Source organism: Lagenorhynchus albirostris, chromosome 6 (assembly GCF_949774975.1).
Source record: "Lagenorhynchus albirostris chromosome 6, mLagAlb1.1, whole genome shotgun sequence".
In the NCBI taxonomy this organism is placed as follows: Eukaryota; Metazoa; Chordata; class Mammalia; order Artiodactyla; family Delphinidae; genus Lagenorhynchus; species Lagenorhynchus albirostris.
Window position 1 is genome coordinate 69258866 of NC_083100.1, and position 8144 is coordinate 69267009.

Below are 8144 nucleotides of genomic sequence, written 5' to 3' on the forward strand. Positions count from 1 at the left end.
GAGTTTATTGATGCACATTGTTTTCTTCCCCCCAAAACGTACAATTTTAGTGGATTTGTGTGGCGAAACTAGCTTCCATGAAGTATATGCCGTGCTACGGCTTTCTAATCCCGGCTGTAAAAGAACAACGTGCATTTACCTACGTATAAAGAAAATGCACAAACCAGCAGAAAAATTTTAATTTTATTTGGTTACTCAAATACATTTGCTAATCAAAGATTAAATGAAAATCTATCCTGTATGGATTGGGCTGAATATATATTGACTCCAGAATATCAGAATATACCATGGAATATATTTTAATATATTCGACTGTTAGATTATTTTGGGGGAGTGGTGGTATATGCCTCTCATAAAATCAGGGTACAGAAAAATTGCAAGCTAATTTAAGATTCTGATTAGTCAAATTCTAGTTGAGAAATTTTATTTTTCAATTCATTTGAATACAATTTTTAACTTATTATGGACTGGCCCATTGTATCCTCTCCTTCTGAACAAAATTGTGAAAATCCTTCCAAGTTTCTTTATCCTTTACTAATTTTTATACTCACATATATTTTTAAAGAGACATTATATCTGTATACATTATTAAATGGATTAATATCTATCCCTCCAGGATAGAAATATAATCTATTGACTTACTTTTACCTTTGACACTAGAATATTAGTTTCAGATACAAGCAATTTATTTAAATTTACAAAAAACTTTGCACTACTTAAAATATGATTAAAGCGACCTTAAATTACTCCATATATGTTTTTTAATGGTTCCATAAATTGCTAATCTGTAGGGGGATGCGATCTGTAGGCACAGGCATGTTCTTATCCCTGCTAAATTTGTGCAGACAAAAACATTAACGATCAAGTACACATGACAGAATGACCAGTCAATTCAATAGGAGTATAATAATTCTAACCAGCTTTCCAAACCATTTGGTGTTACGCAGATAGAAATTTAGGGACTAACCAATGCTTTCTTTTCCTCATTCAACAAACTTTTATGGGTACCTAGCAGGGAAGAGAGAAATGGCTGCCTCTGATTCAGAGGACAACTTAGGGATTTTACTTCCATATGTAGGCAGATCTTTGCAGCTGCAACAAGTTTCGTAAGGATTGTCAGTCCACGCTCCAGAGAAATTCAGAATGAATTCACCAGAGGATGTTCATTTGTAGAAGGAGAGGATTTGGCAGGTGAGGAATTTAGATCTGATTGTTTGATTAGTGAACGCTTCAGCTGCAACATTTGGTATGACATGCATAAAATTCAGCCTTCCACACATAGTCTCTATACTTCTTTATAAAAACTAAGCACGAAGAAATAGGAAGATGGGGACGGGTGTGCAAGCATCCAGATTGTTTAAATTCTAGTATAACATAAACCTTTTTTCTTCTTAATTCCTCAACATAAAAGAATTGCTTGATAAAATCTCAGAGAGTTGGACAGGATTAGGAAGGCCCATTCCTACAGGATATTAGCTTTAAAAGAGCCCAAGCAGTATAAAGATGTGGTGAGTCAGGCATAAAAGTCAGAAGACTTAGTAGCTACAATGACTTAAACCAAAGGAATTATCTTAATTTACAAGATTCATCCTCTTGTCCTAGCCGAATATCTATCTAATGCCTGAAGTCACTGTCACTTTCCCCATGGGCGGTAGCAAAAACAGTCTGAGCCCTCCATCTTGGGAGCCTGCTGAGAGCCAGGTTTCACTGCTGTAGGTTTAACAGCAGTATAGCAACCGCTCTCCTTCTAGGTAATTAAAAGCACTAACATAATTCTTTTTGCCTTCCACCTAAAAATAATATTAATATTTATATTAATATAAATATTTATATTTAAAATAATATATAATATTAATATTTAGGTCTCCAGGCCTAAATAAAATGACATCTAATATCTAAAGTTTATTTGGGTTAGATGTTTTCTGATGGTATTATTTGCTAGGCAGAGATCTGAAAGACTTATCAGATCTTATCCTCCTATAGAGGAGTCCCATACTCTTAATTAGTTGAGAAAACCAGGAATGAAAAACGCTGAAGCAATGTCCTTGTAGGGTTTTTAAATAATCACTCATTCAACAAACGTGGGAAGGTAGGGGCACATCTGGGACAGTACAGTTTCTTAAGTCTATTATAATGGGTTGGTCATCAGAGTTGAACTTTCTGACTCTTCTAGTCAGAACGTAAGGAAACCGAATCAGGCCATAGTAGAATTTGGTGTCAGGTTTAATGTGTGTATGAGGGTTTAATGTATGTTACTCACAAGGTCCTTTTGGAGGTTGATCTTTAGCAGTGGTTCTCAAATACTTAAAAGAACAAAGTCCTAATACAAATGTTATTTTAAAATCCCATCATATATTATCTAAGGAAAAAATTGATCACCTGATCTGCCTATCTAAAATAAGAATTATTAACAATAGTATCTTTCCTCTGAATGCCTTTCATGGTTAAAAAAAGGAATCTGGTAGAACTAGTTACTAAAAGTGAATTGGAGTTTTTCAAATGGGTTATCCATGGTTAAAACCAAAAGTAGATCAATTATTTAAGTGGATTTCTAACTGTAAATTAAAATGTTTATAAATTACAAAAAAATTTAAATGTTATTCGATTTCTAATCACATTTTTTGCAGTAAAACAAATGTGTCTATCATGTGAGTTCAAAGAGGCACCTGAAAGACAGGATGATGATATCCTTAAGGGCGGCCCTCGAATTAGCTGCACTAGCTCCAACTACCTGGGAACTTGTTAGAAACATATTTTTGGGCGTCACCCATACCTATTAAATCAGAAGCTTTGGGGGTGGGGCCAGTAATCACATTATAACAAGCCCTTCTCCATACGATTCTGATTCTGATGCACGTGAACACTTTGAGAATCACCCATGCAGGGTTCTGTGGTCAGACCAACTTGGGTCTCACCATGAGTTCTTCCATTAATAGCTGTGTGACCCTGAGCAAGTTAATTAACCTCCCTGAGTCTTTTTCCAGAGATAATGGCACCTGCCCTGAAGACACCTGAGGAGGAAATGAGATAACATGTAGGAAAGTGCCTGGCACATGGTAGGTGCTCAAAAATGCTAGATTCTTTGGCTCTCATCCAGGAACATAACATTATGTTCAATCAGGAAAACAAACAATTTTCCACAATTTAGCTTTTGCACAACGTGCAATGTCTCCAACTAAATAGCTGTTACCGAGACTAAAGTTTTCGATTCAGAAAAACTCAAGTGTAGCTATTGGTGTCTCTCTCCTAATTGTATTTTGCACTATTAGGTTTATAGCTTTAAAGTAATACTATTCACAATAATAATTGTGAGACTATGAATCTCATCTTTACAAACATCTCTACTCTGAAGTGATGTTAAATGCCAAGTGTGCAAAGATGATCTGTTGAATTCAGTATGACTAGAATGTATTCCGTGAAGACTGGTTCACTAAGGAAGCCTCTTTACATCCATGATAGTTCCCAAATGGATATTTAAAAATAATTTTCAAAGTACAATTTTGGAAGAAAATAGTGTTTTTTCAGAAAATAGAATTTCACAGTTGTAATGGCTCTTTTCAGGCATCTAGGCCCACTCCCTCATGGCACAGACATTACATTACACAGACGTAGCCTGCCTAAGCTTTAGTGTGCAGTGGTAGCAACGGCAAGAGACTCAGTGTGGTAAGCCTGAATTCAGATCCTACCTCCTCTACTCACTGTCAAGACAGACCCTCAGTGAGCCCCAGTATCCAAAACTATAAAAATGAGACAACATCTTAAATATCTTGAAGGGGTGTTGAGGGGTCTCTGAAATATATTTGCAGAAGTGCTTTGTAAACCACAAGGCACCGTAAAACTATAAGATCATCGTGTGACTTATGCATCATCACAAAGGTGGTGGTCTCGTGGTACCAGTGCAGTAGCACTACTTAGGTCTTCTAAAAACCTTTCAGTGCTCTTTCCCCTGCCTGACACTGCCTGCATTTAACCTTTATGAGAAAAATCTATAAGGTGTTTCTCACACAACTCTCAAAGATGCATCTGGTCAGAGGAGAACGCCAGCATTAGGGAAGCTTCCTCTGCCATAGCACCCCAATATTTGTCAAATATTACATTTGTCCAAGATCCATAAAATTACATTTACATTGCAATTGTTTTCTAGGTATGCAATAGCTGCCCCTTCTCCCTCTCACCTGTTTTCATTTAAAGGTGTTTTTCTTGTGGTTCTCGTTAACTTACTATGCAGTGATGTCAACCTTTTAAAAACTAAATGGATTGTGTTTTTAAATGCTTTATAAAGCATTAGGTATTGTGAGTGATCAGTGCCCAAGCTTACAATAATTCATTACATGCTCTTGTGGTACAAGTACACTTTAAGAATATGCAATACACAAAAGACATGAATTATTAATAACTATTAATAATTGACAGCATAAAAGAAATTATTACAAGGCTTATGTAAACTATTAAGTGGGGGTTGAGAGAGATGTCTAAAATTTATTTAAAACTGACACATTATTACTATGAATAGAATAACACATCTCGAGGAATGCAATGTTAAGAACACAGAACCATAAAACTGACCAATTGCATTGTTCTTCCAATCATAATCCAACTTTTAAGTGAGAATACCAAGAATTAATACAGAAATGCTCCCAATAAAATATTTTTATTTTGAGAAGTGGCAATATTAACATGGTTATTCTTGAAAAGCTAGTATCAAAACCCAGATGAATTACTGAATTGCAGTCATGACATCTGTGACTTACATTAATTCATTTATATTTTGAGAGACACAGAATAATTTAGCACAGCTGTGGTTTTAAAGTACTATATGTTTTACCTATGTTCTTTGTACTTCCACTGTCTGTATATTAATGGTGTTTTTAAGTTGAAAATAATCAAATAATCACAACTGTTAACATTTAAACTGTGTTTTTTAATACTGACAATACATTGTTTGAGTATTTGAGAAAATTCCACACAATTCCATCATTCTTATGTTATTTAGGTGTAAAATTCAAAGATCAGTAATCTTATAATTAACTCCTCCAAAGAGCCTCATCAAAATGGCCCTGTAATTACAATAGCACTGAAATAATACGGTACTCTTTTTCCAAATATTAAGGAAATAGGATAAAAATATTGGGGGATCCCTAGTTTTTAATCTCCTAGGCACCTGCCAATTTTAATTAAAGGCATATTACCTATTTTTAGCTGAAATTTGTGTTCCATACTTTTGTTAGGAATATGTATACCAGAATGTTTGCCAGTTAAAAAATAATACATTTCAAACAGTAATGTGTGTAATTACTTGAAAACGTCAGTCATCTGATATAAAGAAGCTCGCTCACATTGGTTAAGTAGTAGTACTTTGGAATGCTTTAAACATAATGAAACAATCTACCAAAACACGTATATTTCCTAGTCTTTATGCACATAGCGTAGCATGAAATCATGATGCTTTTGAAATACTCTGTGCAGAAATATTTATTTTTTAGCAAATATTTTCTTCAAAGATTGGTATGTGATATTGACAGTGTAATCTACTTGCACAACTAGTTTTGCAATAACCTTCCACAAATAACTGTAAATAAGAAAACTGTAAATTTCATGTAAAAATGGTTGCAAATTTTTGGTAGCTAAAAGTGTACAAGTTGTATTGAAAATATAGTATATATACATAATTTAAGAATGAAGCATATAATTTCTGATCTATTTATACATGAAAATTCAAGAATTTGTAAAAGAAATTATTTTGGGGAAAAAGAAAGTAAATCTCATTAGCTACTTAGGATACTTTTATTAGAGAAGCCAACTCTTTCCAACATTTTGCTAGGTACAGTGATAGATACAGGCATGGTGGTGCTGATGTATTTCACAAAATCACATAATTGTAACAGTGCTACAGTTTTACTGAGTTCCACTGAGGCGCTAGTAAGCTGGACTGAGTGGTAAAAAGCATTAAATCTCAAATTAAAGAAACATAAAAACACTGCACTTTTTGCCTCTTGAGAACACAACAGTAACTTACTAAAACATTTATTGTTTGATTATTTAAAATTTTTGATGGCTAATCAGGCTTTAATTTACATGTGAGACAAAGTTTTTCATAATGTATGCTTGATACATATTTTTCATCTAGAATGAAAACACTGGGATATTATTTTCATTTGCCTAAGTTTCATACATTCTTAATTCTTCCCCTGGAATCATTTATCTATTACTTTTTAAAACATCAAACTATCTTCAAAGAAAACTTTTAAATAAAATTGGTTCATCATAATATGGCATGTTTTAAGCTAAGGGCTGTTTAGTCTGTTTAAGGTTGAGAATACCTACCATTCATTTTTAACGTTTAAAAAACCAAGAGAACATTCTCTACTTGATAAATAAAAAATGAAATCAGAGTAGCAGAAAGCACTGCATTGATATCTACAAGTGAAGCTGATTAGAAAATAAGTATCAAAGTATGAAAAAGCAAAATATTTAAAAACTTAGTCTCTTGCCTTAAGATAAATTGGGGGTAATGCATTTAGATAGCTTTGGGCAATTAAATATGTATCCACAAGTTCAATTAATCCGAAAATCATTTTTAAATGGCCTATAATTTTCAAAAGAATATGGATCTTTAATTAGTATGTTTCTAGAACATCCATACTAGCAATGTTCAGGTTATCCTTTGCAATTTCAGTAATCATAACAAGATAAAACGTGATTAAATACAGTCAACTAAAATGCAAATGACTATATGTGTATATCTGTAAAGTACATATTCATATTTTTACGCTTATGGGAAAAGGTTGCACCCACACCCACACACACACAGTATCAGAAGGGGTACTAATTCCTGGCATACTTGTCTCTGAATATAGGTATTAAATGACCTAGACCAATTCTTCTCACTCCCTGTAAGATTTCCAAATTGCCACCATCTCTGATGTTGCAGAAGGGGCACACCTAAAAACGTAAGTAGCACATAGGCAAGGAGCCTACTCATTCCCTCTGTGGTACATCATAGCAGCACAGAAGTGCCACCAAGGTCTACTTACTATATATTCAGATATAGAAGCACATCTGAGCTTTGAATGCTCAAAATGTAATACACAAAGCTGCATATTACCAAGCTACATGGGTAAAACGAATGTTAAGTAATATAAGGTTCTTTTCTTTACTATATGTTTTTTAAAATAAGTAGAAAAAGACATGGCAAGAAACAAAAACGCAGGTTTCCCAGCATTCAAATACTGAGCTGATAGTGAGACAGAGAAATTTTTCATAACTTTCCCAGTTTTCTGGCAAGTAGTTTTGTGCTCAGAATCCTAAGTTACAGGACAATTTGAATTCAATATGGACATATGTGATGTTATGATCTTATTCTAGACTACAAATTATCTGAACAGTAGTCATTTAAAATCCTGCCTGCATTCATCACTATAATAACAGAAGTTCTAAATATTTATTTTTTCTTTGTATCATCTAATATTATTATGAAGTCAAGATATACTCTTAGATGATAACTTAGCATTGTACATTTATTTCAAAATGCTTAATTTGCTATGAAAATGATTTGATTAAGACCAACAAAAATGTGATCTTTTAATACAAGTTTCAAAGTAATCAAACACCCATGGTTGCATTTTAAAGTTTAAAAGAAAAATATGCTAACCTGAAAAATGTATTGAATTTTACTCACTAGATTTATTTTACCAGATTTTGACAAATCTATTCCTATTAATTTCCCAGAAAACTGCTACAAAAAAAACATATCATTTATGAGTCTGTCAAACATAAAAGGACAAAGAAAAGCACCCTTCTGACAAGTAGTATTTCTTTTGTTTGTCGTTTAGTAATGCCATAACAGGTGAACTTGATTTGTATATTTAAAGAAATCATCACAAATTAATTTTTTTATGTTCTTAATTACACAGATTTTAACTACATTGATAAATTTTACTTTCTTCCAGGGTAAATGCCTTTTCTGGAAATAAACATATCACTTGACATTTTTTTTATTACTTTTTGTTTCTGAATTCATGCTTGATAGATCAATTGAGCGCAGTCCTTGAAATAACATTTAAAGTGGACCAAATTAAGATTCCAATAGTGTTAATCTCCCCTTGATGTAATTTAAAATGTGTAAACTGCCACTCGAAATAGAA